General features: G+C 43.1%; 1 protein-coding gene and 1 long non-coding RNA gene across 5 annotated transcripts in view; one reads left to right on the top strand and one right to left on the bottom strand.

The window, feature by feature from the left end:
- Positions 1 to 5,384: 5,384 nt before the first annotated feature.
- LOC113919993 lies at positions 5,385 to 15,486 on the bottom strand. The gene is made up of 3 exons (XR_003519202.2): positions 15,268 to 15,486; positions 7,720 to 7,809; positions 5,385 to 5,569 (listed from the first exon to the last, which is right to left on the bottom strand). It is a non-coding gene; the product is annotated as an uncharacterized LOC113919993 (long non-coding RNA).
- Positions 14,700 to 21,456, top strand: part of FOXJ3 (forkhead box J3) — a 139,879-nt gene continuing 133,122 nt past the window's right edge. For all 4 annotated transcript variants that reach the window (XM_027589476.1, XM_027589730.1, XM_027589650.1 and 1 more), the window contains exon 1: positions 14,700 to 14,874. The gene's annotated coding sequence lies outside the window, so the exon portion shown is untranslated. The remainder of the gene's footprint in view (positions 14,875 to 21,456) is intronic.

The following is a 21,456-nucleotide window of genomic DNA, read 5'->3' as shown; positions in this document are numbered from 1 at the left end:
TTTGGCTATTTGGGGTCTTTTGTGATTCCATACAAGTTTTAGGATTGCTTGTTCTAGCTTGGTAAAAAAATGCTGTTGGTATTTTGATAGGGTTTGCATTAAATGTGTAGATTGCTTTGGGTAGTATAGACATTTTAGCCAGTTTCTTACACGATACCCCAAAATAAATTCAAAATGGATTAAAGACCTAAATGTGAGATCTGAAACCATAAAAATCCTAGAAGAGAACACAGGCAGTAACTTCTTTGACATTAGCTATAGCAATTCTTTCTAGATAGGTTTCTCTCTTTTTTTTAAGATTTTATTTTTAAGTAATCTCTACACCCAACATGGGGCTCGAACTCATAACCCTGAAATCAAGAGTTGCACACTCCACCAACTGAGCTGCCCAGGCGCCCCTCCAGATATGTCTCCTGAGGCATGGGAGACAAAATAAAAAATAAACTATTGGGACTTCATCAACATAAAAATTTCTGCACAGTGAAGGAAACAATCAACAAAACTAAAAGGCCACCTACAGAATGGAAGCAGATATTTGCAAATGATGTACCCAATAAAGGGTTAGTATCCAAAATATATAAAGAACTTATAAAATTCAAAACCCCAAAAATGAATAATCCAATTAAAAAATGGGCAGAAGACATGAATAGACCTTTTTCCGAAGAAGACTTACAAATAGCCAATAGACTCATGAAAAGATGCTCAACGTCACTCAGCATCAGGGAAATGCAAATCAAAATTACAATGAGATATCACTTCACACTTGTTAGAATGGCTAAAATTAACAACACAAGAAACAACAGGTGTTGGCGAGAATGTGGAGAAAGGGGAACCCTCTTGCACTGTTGATGGGAATGCAAACTGGTACAGCCACTCTGCAAAACAGCATGGAGGTTCCTCAAAAAGTTAAAAATAGAACTATCCTATGAGGGGCGCCTGGGTGGCTCAGTCGTTAAGCGTCTGCCTTCGGCTCAGGTCATGATTCCGGGCTCCTGGGATCGAGCCCCGCATCGGGCTCTCTGCTCCGCGGGAAGCCTGCTTCTCCCTCTCCCTCTCCCCCTGCTTGTGTTCCCTCTCTTGCTGTGTCTCTCTGTGTCAAATAAATAAATAAAATCTTTAAAAAAAAAAAAAGAACTATCCTATGATCCAGCAATTGCACTACAAGGTATTTACCCAAAGAATACAAAAATACTAATTCAAAGGGATACATGCACCCCAATGTTTATAGCAGCATTATTTACAACAGCCAAATTCTGGAAACAACCCAAGTGTGCATTGATTGGTGAATGAATAAAGAAGATGTGGTATATATGTACAATGGAATATTACTCAGCCATCAAAAAGAATGAAATCTTACCATTTGCAACGGCATAGATGGAGCTAGAGAGTATTATGCTAAGTGAAATAAGCCAGTCAGAGAAAGACAAATACCGTATGACTTCACTCATATGTAGAATTTAAGAAACAAAACAAACAAGCAAAGAGGAAGAAAAAGTGAGAGAGGCAAACCAAGAAAACAGACTCTTAACTATAGAGAAGAAACTGGCTACCAGAGGGGAGGTGGGGGGAATGGGGGAAATAGGTGATGGGGATTAAGGAGTGCACTTGTTGTGATGAGCACCAGGTGAGGTACGGAAGTGTTGAATCACTATACTGTACATCTGAAATACTATTACACTGTATGTTAACTAACTGGAATTTAAATAAAAACTTTAAAATCCACCCCCAGTCTGATCAACTTTCTTCTTCCACTCTCCTTCCTCTATGAACCCTACAGAGGGATAGGAAGAGCTCACATTTATAACACTTTTTAGGATCTAAGTACCATGTTAAACTCTCTACAAGTGCATGGTTTCAGTTAACCCACAACACACCTATTCAGTAGGTACTATTATTATACCCATTTACAGATGAAGAAATTGAGACTCAGAGAGATTAAGCAATTTGCCCGATCTAAGTCATTGAGCTACTGAGTGGCAGGGCTGGGATTTTACCCCAGGCAAGGGAGTCCCTACTCACTTATCACTACTGCTTACTTATCACTACCACGTAGTCACAGAATCACTATTATGCTGTACAGCCCCCTAGCTATTGTTTTTATCTTTGTACTACAAACCCTGAGCACAGGACCCAGCTTGAGTCAGCATTTCATAAATGTTTACTGAATGAATGGATAGCCATCACAGCAGCATTTCTAGTAAATTTCATTTTAAGAAACAGATCAAATCCAGATGCAATTTACAGGCACAAGGATGACAAATGTATTTCATGTATCAAGGAACAACAAACCCCACTAGAAGAGTTAAGCTTGACTCAACATGGAAGAAAAAGCAATTGGACAGAGGAAGTGGGTATAGCAGGCCACAAACTAACTGCTAAGTAGTGAAAAGGAAAAACTGTACTTAAGTACTTAAACATAAACTTTGTGTTTATGTGCATATATGCATGTGCACGCAGGCATTGTGGCATCTCTCTCTTGCTTTGAGAATCATTGCAAAAACAAACAAAAAACATTCCAGGGCGCCTGGGTGGCTCAGTCAGTTAAGTGTCTGCCTTCGGCTCAGATCATGATCCCAGGGTCCTGGGCTTGAGCCCCACACCAAATCAGGAGTCTGCTTCTCCCTCTCCCTCTGTGCACCCCCCTACACATTCATGCTATCTCTCTTTCTCTCAAGTAAATAAAATCTTTTTAAAAAAAATTCCATATTCATTCTGTGCTGAATAGTGGGAATCAACCAGAGACGGATGGAGCATGAATTCAGATTAAATGAGATTAAAACAACTTCATGAGTCAGGAAGTAATCGAAATAGCTGCTCAAAGGTGGAGATAAGAGGGGTGCCTGGCTGGCTCAGTTGGTAAAGCATCTGACTTTTGATCTCAGGGTCATGAGTTTGCGCCCCATGTTGGGTATAGAGATTACTCACCAAAAAAAGTGGAGATGAGAACCTATAATGAAAGGTGAAAGATATAGGAATTATAAATAAGTTTCCATTATACAGAAAAACAACTTTTCTCCACTTCCAGTAAAATGTCAGAATCTGAGAAAACATATTTAGGCAATCAATGTGGGGTATTAGCAGAAGGAAGAATTTCAAAGTCATAAGACTGAGGCTCAAGTTCTTACGTTGTCATTCACTAGCAATGTGACCTCAGTTTTTTTGCCTGTAAAGTGGGGACAATGATCTCCAACTTCATCATTATAGTGATTTAGTAAGGCAAACTATTACTTCCTTTTTCCACTCCACAGGGAGCCATTGTTCCCTCCTCTGAACTTCTATAGACATGAACATTTTGCCCGTCTTGTTTCATAGAGCTCCCACACATTTTTTTCCTGGAGTATTTAAAAGCAAATCCCAGACGTTATTTAAATATTTCAGTTGCAAGGATTTCTGTTATTTTTTTTACCAAAAAAACCTCAACGTAGTCTCCTGGTTAAAAAAAAATTAATAAAAGACTCTTGGGGCACCTGGGTGGCTCAGTGGGTTAAGTGTCCAATTCTGGATTTCAGCTCAGGTCATAATCACAGTGTTGTGAGATCAAGCCCCATGTGGAGCCTGCTTAGGATTCTCTCTCTCCCTCTCCCTCTGCCCCTCCCCCCTGCACTCTCTCTCTCTAAAAGAGGAAGGAGGAAGGGAAAGAAGGAAGGAAGGAAGGAAGGAAGGAAGGAAGGAAAGGAAGAAAGAAAAAGAAAGAAAGAAAGAAAGAAAAAGAAAGAAAGAAAGAAGGAATGAATCTTTTTGTACATTATTCAATTTGGTTAATCTGCTAAGGTTAACCCAAATAGGTTCACTGGATAACTCTTCATTTCTCTGCTTTGCATTAGCTCTTTGAATATTCTAATTATGCCCAGACACTGTTATACTTCAGAAGTAGATGTATATCATATTTGCAGTGTCTTAGTTTTTTAAGTGAATAGTAGTAATAACAGATTGAATCTCTTCCTGGTTTTGAAAGGACTGATCCACAGATTTGGGCAGTCCTAATTCATTTTCAGAAATTTCTTCAATGCTTGCTTTGAGGACGTTCCAAGGAAAGTTTTTCCAATTACTGCTCTGTTCTCTTTGGAGATGCCTCAGGGCCCTGCCCCTTTGTTTGTTTGAGTTTGACCTTCACCTGCATATTCTCTTAGTCTGGTCCTGTTAAAAAATTGATCCACAGTGCACTTCAAGCTAGATTTCTCATTGACAAGCCCCCTGGGCTCTTCAAGGTTTTCTACTCTTTGTAATTTACTCAACTAGGTTTTTGTGCCTTTACTGAGTGCCTATGATACTCCAGCCCCGCAGATGCTAATGCTCTAGACATTTTTTATTTCTGTAGCATTTCAAATAAATGGAATGCATATAAATTGTAAGGTAATACATAAAAATTTGCTAATAATATTACCATAAATATGACACCTAAAGCACAAACAACAAATAAACCAGTGAGACTACATCAAACTAGAAGCTTCTGCACGGCAAAAGAAACCATCAACAGGGCGCCTGGGTGGCTCAGATGGTTAAGCGTCTGCCTTCGGCTCAGGTCATGATCCCAGGGTCTTGGGATTGAGTCCCGCATCGGGCTCCCTGCTCCTTGGGAGCCTGCTTCTCCCTCTGCCTCTCTCTCTCTCTCTCTCTCTCTCTCTCTCTCTGTCTCTCATGAATAAATAAATAAAATCTTAAAAAAAAAAGAAACCGGGCGCCTGGGTGGCTCAGTCGTTAAGCGTCTGCCTTCGGCTCAGGTCATGATCCCAGGGTCCTGGGATTGAGGCCCACATCGGGCTCCCTGCTCCGTGGGAAGCCTGCTTCTCCCTCTCACACTCCCCCTGCTATGATCCCTCTCTCGCTGTGTCTCTCTCTGTCAAATAAATAAATAAAATCTTAAAAAAAAAAAAGAAAGAAACCATCAACAAAGTGAAAAGAAAACCTCCAGAGTAGGAAAAAAAAATTTGCAAACCGTTTATCTGATAAGGGAATAATAACCAAAATATATTAAGAACTCATACAAGTCAGTAGCAAGAAACCACAACCCAATTAAAAAATGGGCAGAGGACCTGAGTAGCCATTTCTCCAAAGAAGACATATGAAAGGCCAATAGGTATACGAAAAGATGCTTAACACCACTAGTCATCTGGGAAATGCAAATTAGAACCACAATGATACATCTCTTCACACCGGTCAGAATGGCCACCATCAAAAAGGCAAGAGATAAATACTGGCATAGATATGGAGAAAAGGGAACCCTTGTGCACCATTGGTGGGATTGTAAATTGGCACAGCCACTATAGAAAACAGTATGGAGAATCCTCAAAAACTTAAAAATAGAACTACCATATGATCCAGCAATTACACTTCTGGGACTATATCCAAAGAAAACAAAAACACAAATCCAAAAGATATCTGCAACCCCATGTTCATAGCAGCATTATTTACAACAGCCAAGACATGGAAACAACCTAACTGTCCACTGACGGATGTATGGATAGAGAAGTTGTGGTATAGGCAGCGCCTGGCTGGCTCTGTCGGTAGAGCACGTGACTCTTGATCTCAGGGTCAAGGATTCAAGCCCCACGTTAGGTGCAGAGCTTACCTAAGAAAAAAACAAAAAAGAAGCTGTGGTATATATACATACAATGGACTATTATTCAGCCATAAAAAACAACAACAACAAGGAAATCTTACCATTTGGGAAAACATGGCTTTTGGGAAAACATGGCTGGACCTTTTTTTTTTTTTTTTTTTTAAAGATTTTATTTATTTATTTGAGAGAGAGGGAATGAGAGATAGAGAGCACGAGAGGGAAGAGGGTCAGAGGGAGAAGCAGACTCCCTGCTGAGCAGGGAGCCCGATGCGGGACTCGATCCCGGGACTCCAGGATCATGACCTGAGCCGAAGGCAGTCGCCCAACCAACTGAGCCACCCAGGCGCCCAAAACATGGCTGGACCTTGAAGGCATTATGGTAAGTGAAATAAGCCAATCAGAGAAAGACAATTATCATATGATCTCACTCATGTGGAATTTAAGAAACAAAACAGAGAATTATGGGGGAAGGGAAGAAAAATAAAACAAGAGGAAATCAGACAGGGAGACCAACCATAAGACACTCTTAATCATAGGAAACAAACTGAGAGGTGCTGGGGGGGAGGGAGGTGGGGGGATGGGGTAACTGGGTGATGGACATTAAGCAGGACGCATGATGTAACGAGCACTGGGTATTATTATTATTATTTTTTTTAAGATTTTATTTATTTGAGAGAGAGAGAGAATGAGAGATAGAGAGCACGAGAGGGAAGAGGGTCAGAGGGAGAAGCAGACTCCCCGCCGAGCAGGGAGCCCAATGCGGGACTCGATCCTGGGACTCCAGGATCATGACCTGAGCTGAAGGCAGTCGCTTAACCAACTGAGCCACCCAGGCACTCTGAGCACTGGGTATTATATAAGACTGATGAATCACTGAACTCTACCTCTGAAACTAATAATACACTATATGTTAATTAATTGAATTTAAGTAAAAAAATAAATTGTTAAAAAAAAATGAATGTGAGGATCCCCTTGTCTCAAGTACAGAGACCATATCTTAATCTTTGTAACTTCCTCTGGGACATGACATAGTCTATGGAACCTAGCTTATCCTTATAAAGTCTTATCTAAGCCCATAGATCAAGACTGAGTTTCAAATCTTCTATTTTATGGGATACCTGGCTGGCTCAATTGGTGGAGCACGCTACTCTTGATCTCGGGGTTGTGAGTTCGAGCCCCATGTTGGGTGCAGAGATTACCTGAAAAAATAAAAATCTTAAAAAAAAATCTTCTATTTTAAAGATTTTATTTATTTATTTTAGAGAAGGGGGGGCAGAGGCAGAGGGGGTAGGGAGAGAGAACCTAAAGCAGACTCTGCCATGAGCGCAGAGCCCGATGCGGGGCTCGATCACACCACTGCAAGATCATGACCTGAGCCGAAACCAAGAGTCAGACAGTTAACTGACTGAGCCACCCAGGCACTCCAAAAATGTTCTATTTTATTTTTATTTTTTTTTAAAGATTTTATTTATTTATTTGAGAGAGAGAATGAGAGAGAGAGCATGAGAGGGGAAAGGGTCAGAGGGAGAAGCAGACTCCCCGCTGAGCAGGGAGCCCGATGTGGGACTCGATCCCGGGACTCCAGGATCATGACCTGAGCCGAAGGCAGTCGCTTAACCGACTGAGCCACCCAGGCGCCCCAAAAATGTTCTATTTTAAACCCTTGTACCACATTACACCAATCATTCCATTTCCTATATTTTCTTTTCTTTCTTTCTTTCTTTCTTTCTTTCTTTCTTTCTTTCTTTCTTTCTTTCTTTCTTTCTTTCTTTCTTTCTTCCTTTCTTTCTTCCTTTCTTTCTTTGACAGAGAGATGGAGAGAGAGCACAAGCAGGTAGAGCAGAAGGCAGAGGGAGAGGGAGAAGCAAGCTCTCTTCTGAGCAGGGAGCCCAATGCGGGGCTCCATCCCAGGACCCTGGGATCATACTGAGCCAAAGGTGGACGCTTAACCGACTGAGCCACCCAGATGCCCCATTTCCTATATTTTCTCATCCTTCCCAAACAACCTCTTATACTTGGGGATGACACCAGAAATTTGGATCACCAAAGGGAAAAAATTCGGCAGGAGTCTGCATTAGTCAGGATAGGCACTGTTACACTGTGGTAGTAACTCCCAAATTTCAATGACTCAATAAGCAAAAGTTGTTTTTCTCACTTACACTTTGTGTCCTTCCCAGGTCAGCTGTAGCTTTGCTGCATGTTGTCTTCACTCTGGGATCAGGCAGCTCCATTAGCTTCTATCCAGAATGCTGCTGGTCATCGGGGCAGCAGGAAAGGGAAACATAGTGAAGCACACTGACTCTTAAAGCTTCCATCTGAAAGTGGCTCATATAGCCACTCACACATTTCATTGGCTAATGCAAGTCACATAATCAAACCTGCTGTCAAAGGAGTGAGGGAAGCACAATCCACCCTGGATTTACCCATGAGAGGCACAGTAAATGTTTGAGAACAATAAAATTGTCCATAACTGGTCTCTTGATCTTTTAAAAAAATTTTTTTTTGGTTGCAAAACAAACAGATTTTCGGCTACCTTCCCCCTCCTGCAGCAAAAACTATTTGGACTGTGTGTCCATAGAAAAAATGAAGAGAGTTCTATGGGACTTTGTGTGTAGGTCCCAACCCCAACTGTCTCTAACAAGGTTTTTAATTTTTTTTTTAATTTTAGAGATTTTATTTATTTATTTGAGACAGAGAGCATGTGCAGGGGGAGGTGGAGGGGCAGAGGGAGAAGCAGACTCCCCACTGAGCAGGAAGCCTGATGTTGTACTCCATCCCAGGACCCCTTAGATCACGACCTAAGCTGAAGGCAGACACTTAACTGACTGAGCCACCCAGGTGCCCCTCTAACAAGGTTTGAAAGCTTTCTTAAAGTAGTACTTGGATGTAAATACACTCTCTTGCAGTGGCTAGCACCCAGAAGTTTACAATTCTCATATCTATGTGAACTGATGGTTTAGAGGGTCTTTGAAGATGAGCCTAGAGCCAGGCAGTTCTGGGTTCAAATCCTGACTACCACTCTCACTACTGAACCTCTATTTCTTCTTCTTTAAAATGGGCATGGCTGGGGTGTCTGGCTGGCTCAGTAGGTAGAGCATGTGACGCTTGATCTTGGGGTTGTGAGTTCGAGCCCCATGTTGGGTGTAGAGATTACTTAAAAAAATAAAATCTTTAGAAAAACAAATAAATAAAATGGGGACAACTACCTCATAGTTTTGCTCTAAGGATTAAATTAAAAACTATGAAAGGGGCTATCATGTTCCCAATCACACAAGGAACACTCAATAATTATTAGCCACTCTCTCACCATGCTAGGGTTTCTTGACTGTTCTTATTCAGCTCATTAGGCATGACATAGGTCAATACTTCACAACTTGAAATCAAACAATGATTTTTTAACTACCATGTTTGTACCCAGGGTTTCAGGCTCCTTTGAGCTGTAAACCTTGACTTTCTTTTCCTGCTAACCAGGTTTTTCATTCAATCATTCCAAAAGACACAGCTTGCTAACTGGAAGACAGGAAATTTCCTCTAATCCCACTCTATTTGAACATCTCCTGACTCACTCTTCCTAGTGCCATCTAAATTTCTTCTACGCCATTGCTTACATGTAATGTAAATACTTTATTTAACCTATGTATTTGTTAATATTTGTTCAGCTGTCCTGATGCCCGTGTGTCTTTCTTTATGCTTTTAATTAGCTTGGCTGATTTTGAGCGGAGGCAAGCCAAGGTTTGAGCCAGGTGGTTACCAGGAAGATGGATGGGGGAGGGTACCACATTAGGATGGGGGTTACAGAGTGGGGAAGGTAGATGGTATGAGTGCACTTGAGCAAATGCATGGCTAGAACTTGGAAAAAGTTTAGGCTATGCCTTCTGCTGGGGAGAAAGATTCTTAATTACTCCTTTCTTCTGCCATACTGATGTAATAATCTGAAGTTAATACCAAGTTCTTAGAGGGCAGGAACTCACTTTATGGATGGTTTACATAGAGTGATATGGTCTAGTTTTATGAGTTAGTTATTCCCATCAGTCACTCGTGTTTAATGACCACCTACACGACTGTAATTTCCATGGTCTCTATTTTTCTCATATTCACCCAACCTCTGACTTATATAAGCTATCCTCTGCTACCCCAGATTTTCTTCCTCTACTCCAGCCTTGCTTCTGTCTCTACACAGCAAACGCCTACTCATTTATTCAGACTTAGTCTTAACCTTACCATTAAGCGTGCAGTTTTTTTTGGTGCCCCCATCCCCATCTAATCTGAGTTAAGCCTTGTTTTTTCTGTTTCCATGGCACAAGTACAAATCTCTACCAAATTGCACTGGGATTGTTTACATGTCTGCTTCTCCAGAGGCCTAGGAGCACATGAAAAGCCCTTTTGACTCCCTAGTATTCAGCCCAATGCATGGTATAGAGTAGGGTCTCAATAAATGATTAGTGAATGCTAGTTAAGGATGCACAGTGACCAACACCCAACTCCCAAGTGTTGTCTTTAAATAGCATTTGTCATGCTGAGAGCTTCCCAGTGGCCTTTGTATATCGACTTAGTTGTTGTTGTTCATCCAATACACAAAATATAAAGTATTATCTAAAGATATCCAGGGAATCGGGAAGGATCCTCTAGGGCTGGGAATAATAGGAGGGACTCTCATGTTTTTCTCTCTTCCTCTTGTAGGTCTTACTCATTTTAAACTCATTTCTCATTTTCTGCTTTCCTCTTAGAATACACGAAGAGAAAGAAAAGGATCAGGTAAAGCCTCATTTGTCTAAGTGGCTGGGGGTCATGTGAAGCATTGAACACCCCGCTGTTGATGAACCGCCCATGCAGCTGAATCGAGATTTTTGTAGGGCAATTGCAGCCCAGCTCAGGGCTGTGTTTCTTTCAGGGAATTTATAATCCACGTGAGGCTGGGAAAAGATTACAAACAACACAAAACAATAAAACCTCTATCTCATTGCTGCGAGCAATGTATTTCTCTTAAGGCTCTGTCCCTTGAGTTGATCTCCTCTTTGAGGGCCCTCCTGCTCCCCCACCCTGCAGGCCAGCCCCCCACCCCACCCCCAGGACTGTGTGAACTACTTTCTTCTGTGCCAACACTCGACCTCATACATTAATAATGCCTTTTGGGCCTTTTATTTCTATTTATTTTTTAATCATTATTTAAAAAAATATTTTTAAAGATTTATTTATTAATTTGAGAGGGTGGGGGGAAGGGGCAGAGGGAGAGGGAGAGAGAGAAACCCAAGCAGACTCTGCACTCAGCACACAGCTGGGCACTGGGCTTGATCTCATGACCTTAGCTAAGATCACAACCTGAGCCGAAATCAAGTCAGACGCTCAACCGACTGCGCCACCCAGGCGCCCTGGCGGTGAGGGGGCGGGGCGGGTGTCTTTATTTTATGGCAGCATGTGCATGGTATGGTCTCTTTTGCTAGGTAGCTATGATTCTTGTTTCCATTTAATAGGCAAGAAAATAGAGACTAAGTGAAAGTAAATCGCTTGATGTAGGCACATAGAAAGCTATGGAACACGAGATTGAACCCAGGTCTGCCTTCCCAGTCTGAGTTTTTTTTTTTTTTAATTTTTTTAAAGATTTTTATTTATTTAATTGACAGAGAAAGAGAGAGACAGAGAGAGAGGGAACACAAGCAGGGGGAGTGGGAGAGGGGGAAGCAGGCTTCCCGCGGAGCAGGGAGCCCGATGCGGGGCTCCATCCCAGGGCCCTGGGATCGTGACCTGAGCCGAAGGCAGTTGCTTAACCAACTGAGCCACCCAGGCGCCCCTCCCAGTCTGAGTTTTAAGCTTTTCCTCCCTGGTCCTACCAGGTCCCAGAATCCCCCCATAGCACCCTGCTGGCTATGGCCATTAAAACTTTTTTGGGGAGGGTGGGGAGGGGTGCTCCTCCATCTTTGACATTCTGGGACTTGTGTTTCTTTCCTTCTCAAAGACTGCTGATCCGCAAGCCCCCAACCCCGTTCTGGCAGCTGTCCAGATACAAGTCTTTCCATTCCTTTACCCCATCATCTGGCTGACCCTGCTCAAGTGGCTCAGAGAGACTTCTGGTTTGGGACTCTGATGACCTCGATCCTAGTCTCAGGTTAAAACCTGGTGACTATTAGCTACAGTTTCTTCCTCCAACAAATAGGGATAATCTCAGCTTTCCCCATATTCTTAATTGCATGACCCAGACTGTTTTTTAGAACCCTTCTGCCTATGGCCCCCAGACGATGGTGGGTTTTGGGACCTGAAGGGCTGGGAAGAAGACAAATTTTAGCCATGTTATCAAGGATTCACCCAACGGCCCCAAAAAGAACTAGAGACGTCCAATTCCCTTGGCAACTTGGTAGAAAATGGGTCTTCTATCCTCTCTCAGGGAAGCTGGCAATGGTAGCCCCTTCTTCTGGATTCTCTTTCCCTTATCACAGTGTATTGCGATTGTCTAATCTGTGTGCTTCCCACTATACTGTGAGTTCTTAAAGTATAGAGACTGTTTCCTATTTTTCCTACTCACTCTATCAGCCTGGTCCAAGTCCTCATCTTGAACCAGGATAGTGGAGCCTCTGACTTCCAATGTTGTCGGCTCACTGCTCACTCTACTCCTAGCACGGCAGCTAGAGTGATCTTTTGAAAGCATGAACTGCCCTACTGCTCCTCTGTTCAGAGCCCTGTGGTGGTTTAATTTTAATCAAGATCCTTACATGGCCCACAAGACCCCACTGACCTTATCAGCCCATTCCTGTCTCAGTTGCTCACCCTGCTCTAGTTGTCCTGGATTCCTCACTGTTTCTAACACTTCCAGGAATGCTTTCGCCTCCAGGCCTTTCTACCTGCTATTCCTTCTGCCTGGGACACTCCCAGACAATGGCATGGCTCACTCCCTCACCTCTTTCAAGCTTCTCATTAAAGTCATCTTGAATTGGGCTCTCCCTCATGGCTGTTTAAAAGCCCATCCTGTAAAACCAGAAGTGGACTATTATGAATCTACCTTCATTTCTCTTCCACTAAATCCTCTTTGCTACCCCTATTACTTTGCTTTACATGTCTAGATGTTTTGATAAGTCCTCCCTCTCCTCTAAATATTTTCCTTTTCTCCCTCCCTTTTGCCCCAATACCAGCCTAAGGCCATTTGCCTAGATTGATGCATGAGTTTCCACGCTGAAAGAAGTGAGGTATAATGAAACAGAAAAATACGAGATCTCAGCTGAGGTGAAGCTAGAAAGGGAGTTGGACTCTGAAGACCTCAGGTTTGAATCCTGGCTGGTTTTTCTCTCCTGAGTCTTAATTTCATTAGCTGCAAACATGAACAGAGGAGTCCTTTCTCACAGACTTGTGAAAGCATTGCATGAGAGGACACGGGAAAGCACTTGGCATGTGGTCTCCACTAGCTGGGGAGTCCACCAGGTCGGAACTTTGGCTTGTTCTCCACGGAAGCCCCAGCACCTAACACACCGTTTGGCTTAAGTATTTGTTGAACAAATAAACCCATTATTGATAAATAAACCGCTGTTGTTTAAAAAAAAACCCAAGCCCCGCCCTCCTCCAGTTTTCTTCTTACCTCTTAACCGTCTATTTTCCCCCATAATGCTAAATACCTTTTAACACACCAAATAATTTTCTTGTTATGTTAATCGCCTTTCTCCCCATAATAGATGAAAGCTCCAAAAGGGAAGGCTATGTTTTCTCTCTCTACTGTTTGCCGATACATCCTAAGCACTAAAATAGTGTCTGACAACCTCAGTAGTAATTGGAAAATATTTGTTGGACAAATGCGTGAATGAATATTTTTATTTTCAGAATCTTGCTACAGTCTTTTTCTGTTTTTAAGATTTTATTTATTCATTTGAGAGAGACAGAGAGAGCGCGTGCGCCTGCGCAAGAGTGGGGGGAGAGGCAGAGGGAAAAGGAGAAGCCGACTCTTTGCTGAGCAGGGAGCCAGATGTGGGGCTTGATCCCAGGACCCAAGGTCACATGACCTGAGGCCAAGGCAGAGGCTTAGCCGACTGAATGACCCAGGGGCCCCTAGATTCTTGCTAGAGTCTTAAATAGAGAAGGAATAAATGCCTGGCAAATGGCAGGTGTTCAATGTTTGCTGAAGAACTGGGTACTCAGCTCTTTTAACTACCTGAGGTCTTTATCTGATCCCTACAAGACCATGTCAAAAACGGTTTCCAAGGCCAATTCACTCAGGCCTCTCCTTTTTCTTTCATCCAATCAACCTAGTATTCACCCAACAGATATCTGACTATCCGAATATTGAACACCTGTGAGTTCAAAAGCATCCTTGGTGCTTGCTTATATATATGTGACTAACCCAATGAAGCAATAGCAAATTAGAGGTCTGAATGTAATTAAGTATGAAATTACAGAGCAGATTAGCAGTGCTAGTAGTTTAGAGAAAGAATCAGTGAAGACTGACGTAGAAGGAAATTCCAAAGTTCACAAGTCTTCCGAACTACCCTTCTAAAGGTTCCACCTGTTGATAGCAAAAACCATAACCTAAACAAGTATTTTAGAATCAGAAGGGCCTTTAGAGTGCCAGCTGCTCTGTTTTAAGAAGGAAACTAAGGCTAGGACCGGGAACGGCCTCGACAGATGGGTCTAGAACCTGGGACTTGTAAAGTTCTAAAAGGGTGTCCTGAAGGTCTAAGGTGCTCTTATTTGGGGCCTGTAGAACCCGCGCTGTGCAAAGTTGGAAAAGGGGTCTGCTTTTCCCGGAGAGGCTGGGGTGCCCGTCGCTACCAGGAGGTGGCGGGGTCGGGCTGGGGGCCAAGGTCACGAAGCGCCATCCCTCCCGGGCATGGGGCATGAGGAATTCGTGAGCAGGGTCCGAGGCCGAAGGTCCCTGCTGTCCTCAACTACGGGGCCGTCCCCGCCGCCCCACTTCCTAGCCGCCACTCTGAAGCGCAGGGACCTCAAATCGTTCGGAGCTCCAAAATACGGGTTGCGTGTAGGTAGACATTCCGCCGTCCCAGGGCACTACTTGTCCCAGCGGAGGGATCCCGCGCGCGTCGCCACGACCGAGCCTGCGACTGGGCGGGGACGCGACGCGACGCCGCCGACGCCATGCCGGTGGCGCAGCGACGTCGCGGGAGGCGGGGGCGACGGCGGGGGCGGGAGGGGAGCGGGTCGGGAAGTAGTTCCGGGTGCGCGGCCCCGGATGTTGGCTGCTCCCGCTGCCGCCGCCGCTCTCGGCGCTGCTCGGGGCCTCGGCCGCTCGCACCAGGCGCAGTTGGGACCTTTCCCGGGAGGCGGAGACGCACGCAGCGGCCGGGGGCTCGGCCGGGCCGTCCCGGCCTGCGCAGCCTGAGGTGAGTGCCCGCCGCCGGGGTGGCGGGGCCGAGGCGGCGGGCGAGGAGGCGGGGCTGGGGCATCTCCCGGGACGGAGGCAGGGGCTGCTCTCCGCGAGACGCCCTCTCCCTTCTCGGCCGCGCCGCGCTGCGGGGTGGGCGGCGGGCGGGGCAGGGGGCCCGGGTCCGAGCTGGGGCCTGGCGGGCGGCGAGGGCTGGGTCCCTCCCTCCCCCGCGGCGCTTCTCCTCAGCTGCTGCTGCCCCTCAGCCGGGAAGCGGCGGCTCCGCGCCTGCCGCCCCTCCCCCAGGCGGGGCTCGGGGAGCCAGACGGGGTTCCTAGGGGCGCCAAGTCCGAGGACAGCGGCCGTCTCCTCCCCTCAATGACCTGCCCGTTGGCCTGGGCTGGCCCCCTACCTCGGCACGATGCAGCTTCTTCCCTTCAGGCTTGGGGGATGTTTTTCGGCCGGCGAGGCGGGCAGTACTTCGAGCCTCGGGGGTGCCCTTCGGGGTGAGGCCCGTGCGAGGGGCCTCCGTTCCCACCCATCCTGACGCCGTGTCCTCTGCCGGCATTGGGGCAGAGGCAGCCGTTCCATGCGGACGTGTTGCTGTCCTGTGTGTGTTGCATCCTGCCCACGTGGTAGGGTGTCTCCCCCCTCCCCCCTCCATTTTTTGCAGCTGGTGAAGAGGGGAGGTTTACGCGGTGGTTTTTTCTCTGTGATTTCCTCCCGTGGCGTGGAAGGTGTTAGGGTCAGTTTGCTTTGCTGAGGCCGACTGTTGGTTAGCTGGGAGAAGCAAGAGTTGTACTCCCTGAAATTGAGACCAGCAGGGGACATGGCAGGGCTTAGTTTCATAGACATCTTTCCTCCTCTGCTTTTAGCTGTTATCGTTCTTTTCTCTATTGCTTAATCCAAAAGAGTGTGCTCTTGGGGCTGATGCACTGAGGTGTGTAGTTTTCACTTCTCCGTTCTACTTTTTGAGTGTTTGGTTGGCAAAGGTTTTTCTTTTCTGTGTTGTGCGGTTCACATCTCTGTTGCTTCTAGTTGGATTCCTGAATGAGCTGAGTTGGGCTGGCCCGGCAGTTAGCGTTTGGTGGGCATCTTTTTTTGTCTTTTCCTGACCTTTATTTTTTCCTTCTATTTTGCTTCCCAGTGAAACGAGCGCATTTTATGAAAGTATTACATGCATGGCTCTTTACTTGGAACGCGGTACTAGATAGTTTCACTGAGACACATATTTCGTGGGAGCTCTTTTATTTCACTTTTGGTCTTTTTCTGTTGAGTATCTTTGCGCTATTCTGTTTTTTGAACCTGGTTTTGAAACGTGTTTTGGGTAGTTTCTTTCCGTAATGTCCGTTCCAGGTTAAGGTTTCCAGTTTCCTGTGTTTCCCTCTTGTGTGACCACAGATTGCTCCCTTAACAGGGAGCAGGCTACAGTAGCAGTGAGAGAAGCCTTATTCCTCCTAGACCATAGCAAATATTTATAGAAAAGCAGTAACTCCCTTCATTTTTCTGTTTGGCATATATGGATGTGGTTGAAATTTTTAAGTTTTTTGTTTGTTTTTATTATAAACCTGAGGATTTTTGTTTTCTTTTTGTGTCTCTTGGAGGTGAGGTGAATCTTGGTATTGGTTTTTGTGATACTGGGGACTTTTCATGCTTTTATGAGTATTTGTTGGATGGGGTCAGGCCATGTTTATTTTGGCTCTTTTTGGTTCATTAGTTTGGGTGAAATAAAATCTTAATATTTTGAAGTCACTTTTTAGATTCCAAGTTGGCTAGCATGCTCACTTTTTCTTGATTTGTTTTTTGCATTGTGTGTTCTTTTTGTGTGTGTGTGTATATTCCTTTTATGTGGTACAATTGTTAGTATATTCTATGCAAAATAAAGATATTTAAATATAGATTGTCTGCTTTTATCATGCTAAGTATGGGTGGGGCAGTGGAAAATAGAGACTTTTTCTGATTATTCTGATTATTATTTAGTAAGTCAGCATTTGTATACTTCTGCAAAATACTGTGCTGTGTGTGAAGTAGTCTGTATGAAGAGATAAGGAATAAAATATGTGGTCTTTATAAATGTTTCAACTTTGGGGAAACAACATGTAACATACATATTCATAAATTACAAAGTAACATCAGACTCCTGGTTGGGATAACAGTGCAGCCAACCTCAAAGGTATAAGTGAGATTTGCAGAAGATAGGAATTTTCAAAGGGGAGGAGATGTATTCCAGGAGAGTGAAGGAGTATTTACAGAGGTAAAGAAGTGACAGTGTATAAAAAGATATAGCAAGGGATGCCTGGGTGGCTCAGTTAAGTGTCTGCCTTTGGCTCAGGTCATGATCCCAGATCCTGGGATCGAGTCCTGCATCATCAGTCTCCTTGCTCAGCAGGGAGCCTGCTTCTCCCTCTGCTTTCTTTTCCCCCTGCTTGTACTCTTGGGCGCGCTCTCTCTCTCTCTGACAAATAAAATCTTAAAAAAAAAAAAAAAAAAGAGAGAGAGATAGCAAGTAGGTTGACCTGCGTAGAGAATCTGTATTGGTAATAGTAATATATGAGTTCAGGATTGGTGAGTAGGTGTTGGTGGAGGACGTATCAAGGATGTAAGGTTTAGTTTGATGGGGTACCATATTGGGTTCTAAAGACTGGGAATAAGATAATGCCTATTGTCCCTGAGGAAGGTTCTGTGTTGTCTGAGTGTTCTGGAGTGAGGAGACTGACTAGAATGGTCTTGGAGAATTTTAGGAATAAGGTGAGAGTCTGACATAAGGTAATGATTATGGGAATAAAATAATAACTACATTTATTGTTTCCTGTATGCCAGGCATTGTTCTAAGCTCTTTACATATATTTATCTCAAAATCTTCTCAAAAGTCTTTTAATTATTCCTATGAAAAAACTGAGTTACAGAGAGGTTATAGGTGACTTGCCCCAAATCCCGTAGAGAGTAAGCTGCAGAGCCAGGATTTGAACCCAGGCAGTCTCATCTTTGAGCTTTTGCATTTAATCATTAAATTATGCTATCCTAAGGAAGAAGCATAGGATATGTAAGAAGATGAATGTGTGAGTAAAAATTAATTTGAACTTAGTGATGATTGTGGACAAAGGGAAGAAAACAAAAGGCATTAAAAGATAAAAGCCTGGAGTACTGGGAGGATGACTGATAATAGGAAATTAGGAAAATATCACTGTGACTGAAAATGAGCTAAGATTGGTTATGGGCAACATTAGATGGGGTACAATCAGTTTTTCAATAGCAGGCTAGTTTCCTGCCAGTCCTAACGGCCTTTTCTCCTTGCTGGTTTGACTCTGGTAATGAAGACTAGTTTAAGCAAAACAATTAGAAAAACAGATCTATTCAGAAGAAAAAAATGTACCCCACATTGCAAAGCCACATAGAAATAGCATAAGAATTATTTTGGTTGAGCCACTCCTGCTTCCCAGCCTTAGTGAAGACAATGAAGAATTGACTAGAGTAAGATTGAAGTATCTGAAATATCTGTAGTACATTGTTACAGGTTTAATAGAGATGAAAATGTAGATTGTTCACTGACCAGAGGGCTGTGTAGATGGTAGTAAAAAACAGGTGAGTAGATGAGTGATGGGAAGTTAGTAGTATGATGGTGAAAGAGCTTCAAGGTTTGGAATTTTGGGTGATATTATAGACTAACAGGTAAACATTCTGAGAAGAACCAGGAAGTACATCATTGCTATAGAAGCCAAAGATAGGAGAGGTACTGTGGCTGATAGTATCAAAGGTAGTCTGGGAGTTCAGAAACAATCATCATGATGAAAAGACTATTGAACTAGGATGGGAAGTAATTTTTAACCTTAGAATTTTTTTTTTAAAGATTTTATTTATTTGAGAGAGAGAATGAGATAGAGCATGAGAGGGGGGAGGGTCAGAGGGAGAAGCAGACTCACTGCTGAGCAGGGAGCCCGATGCGGGACTCGATCCTGGGACTCCAGGATCATGACCTGAGCCGAAGGCAGTCGCTTAACCAACTGAGCCACCCAGGCGCCCTAGAATATTTTTTTTTTTTAAGATTTTTTATTTATTTATTTGACAGAGACACAGCGAGAGAGAACACAAGCAGGGGGAGTGGGAGAGGGAGAAGCAGGCCTTCCCGCAGAGGAGGGAGCCCGATGTGGGGCTCGATCCCAGGACCCTGGGATCATGACCTGAGCCGAAGGCAGACCGTTAACCGACTGAGCCACCCAGGCGCCCCTTAAGCTTAGAATTTTGAAAGGAAGGATAAGGATAGATGTCAGATCTGTTTTCCACAGAAGGATTTGTAGAGACATTATGGTCTGGTTTGGTAGTTTTTTTTTAAAGATTTATTTATTTATTTTACGGGGTAGGGAGAGGGAGAGAAAGTCTCAAGCAGACTCTGTGCTCAGCTGGGAGACTGATGCAGGGCTCCATCTCCCAACCTGAGATCACGACCTGAGCCGAAACCAAGAGTCGGACTCTTAACGCAGATGCACCACCCAGGCACCCCTGGTGTGGTAATTTTAAGTATTTTCTCTTAATTCTTCCACCAGTCTCATTCTTTCTTGTCTACATGTCAGAGATAATCAAATATCAGGAAACTCTCTTTCTTAAAGAAGCAAATGTATTCTAAAGCTAGTGATTTTATACTTTTAACTGTTCTCACAAACTTTTTTCTTATTCTTTTTAAAGTTTTTTTGAGGTATAATTCACATATTATATAGTTCACTCATTTAAAGTATATAGTTCAGCAGTTTTTAGTATATTAAGTTGTGCATCCATTACCACAATCATCTTCAGTCATTTCATCATCCCCAAAAAGAAAGTCTGTACCCTGTTCTGGACATTTCATTTAAGTGGAATCATACAGCATATGGTCTTTTGTGTCTGGGTTCTTTCACTTAACATACTGTTTCAAGGGTTATCCATCTTGATGTTTGTATCAGTATCTCATTCCTTTTTATTGCTGACGAATATTCCATTCTATGGCTATACTACCTTTTATTTATCCATTCGTTAGTTGGACATTTGGGTTTCTTATTCTTGTAAAAACCTTTCTTCATCTTAATCCTCACCCTGCCAATTTCATTCCTCCTATGGCTTTTCTTTTAGAGTGTAACCTCTGCTATGCATTCCTCTAGGCATTGGGGATATAAAAATGAGTAAGACATGGCCCCTGAACATTGATGTAGTGTTTATGGTTTACATAAATTTTCTCATACATCATTTCATTTCACAACAGCCCTGTTATGTGGGCAAAGTATTTTTTAAGATGAGCAATTTGAAATTTAGGTGACTTGCCCAAGATTGTCCATCTAAATCAGTAATGGAGCTTTGGATCTTCTTAGTCCTTGTTCATTGCTATTTCTACTACTCTGTGCTGCTGTTCTAAGTTAAAGGATTCCTATGTGAATTTCTGGATAATTAGAGGGGCTGGGAAATTTCCTTACTTAGTGAATCAGTAATTTTTAATGTTTAATCTTAGGATTAAAATGTTCAGGACTTAAAATGAAGAGTGTGTGTGTGTGTGTGTGTGTGTGTGTGTGTATGTTTTAACCAGATTCTGTCACTTGTTTGCTCTGTGATTTAGATAAGTCATTTCATATTCCTGCCTTTTCTTCAGAACATCGGTGGGTTTATGTGATGATGATAGTGGCATTTTCTGAAGCCTTACTATGGGTCCAAAAGTATTCTGAGTACTTTACATTTATTATTCATATAATTCTCATAACAACTCTAAAAGGTAGATTTTATTTTTATCAATTTTACAGGCACAGAGAGGAAACAGGCACAGAGAGATTAAGTAGCTTGCCTGAGGTTGTATAGCTAGGGATGGAAAGAGGCAGGATTTGAACGCCTGCAGTCTATTTTCAGAACTCAGTGGCTGTTAATCACTACATTGTACTGCTTACTGTGTTATGAGTTAATAGAGGGTAATATTTCAAGTAAGGGCATGATGAGAATATGAAGATTGGATTTTGAGTGTGTTGGGGAAGCAAACAGCAAAATAACAGTTGACATTGTGTCCACATTTTTTAAAACTGTGAACCCGATATCGCAGTGTACAGAGATGTTGTTTATGCTTTCAGGTACACTTTTTGTCCTTCCTAATAGTCTTTCAACTCAGAAATTGTATTATTTTCAGTGCTCTTCACTGTTGGCTTTGTTAGTCACTTAGCTTTCCACATTGCTGTTCAGGAACCTTGGCTTGAGACAGCCAAAACTCACTTTTACCTCTACTCAGCCATCCTATAACTAAATTTTTGTTTTCCATTTTCAGCAGTTAGTATTTCAGTCCTAGATAGAGGTACTCTACCCTCCTTCACTTGAAAACTCAGAAAACACCACAGTGGCATTTTATAACTGTCAAAAAATTTGATCATCTTAATTGGCATAATTGGATTTTAGTGCACAAATAACAAGAACCAAAGCACAGTGTTTTGGTTAAAGAGATTGACTTATACTGAAATTGGAAAAGGCATCTGCTATACAGGATTTTGGATTTAATAGAATTTGTTATAACCAGATCAGCAAAGCATTATTACTGTGGGCCATCTGTTGGGATATGGAAATAGCTTTGTTATATGGAACCAGATGTTGTATTTATATTTAT

Source organism: Zalophus californianus, chromosome 4 (assembly GCF_009762305.2).
Source record: "Zalophus californianus isolate mZalCal1 chromosome 4, mZalCal1.pri.v2, whole genome shotgun sequence".
NCBI classification, from domain to species: Eukaryota; Metazoa; Chordata; class Mammalia; order Carnivora; family Otariidae; genus Zalophus; species Zalophus californianus.
This window is presented reverse-complemented; position numbering and strand designations above follow the sequence as displayed.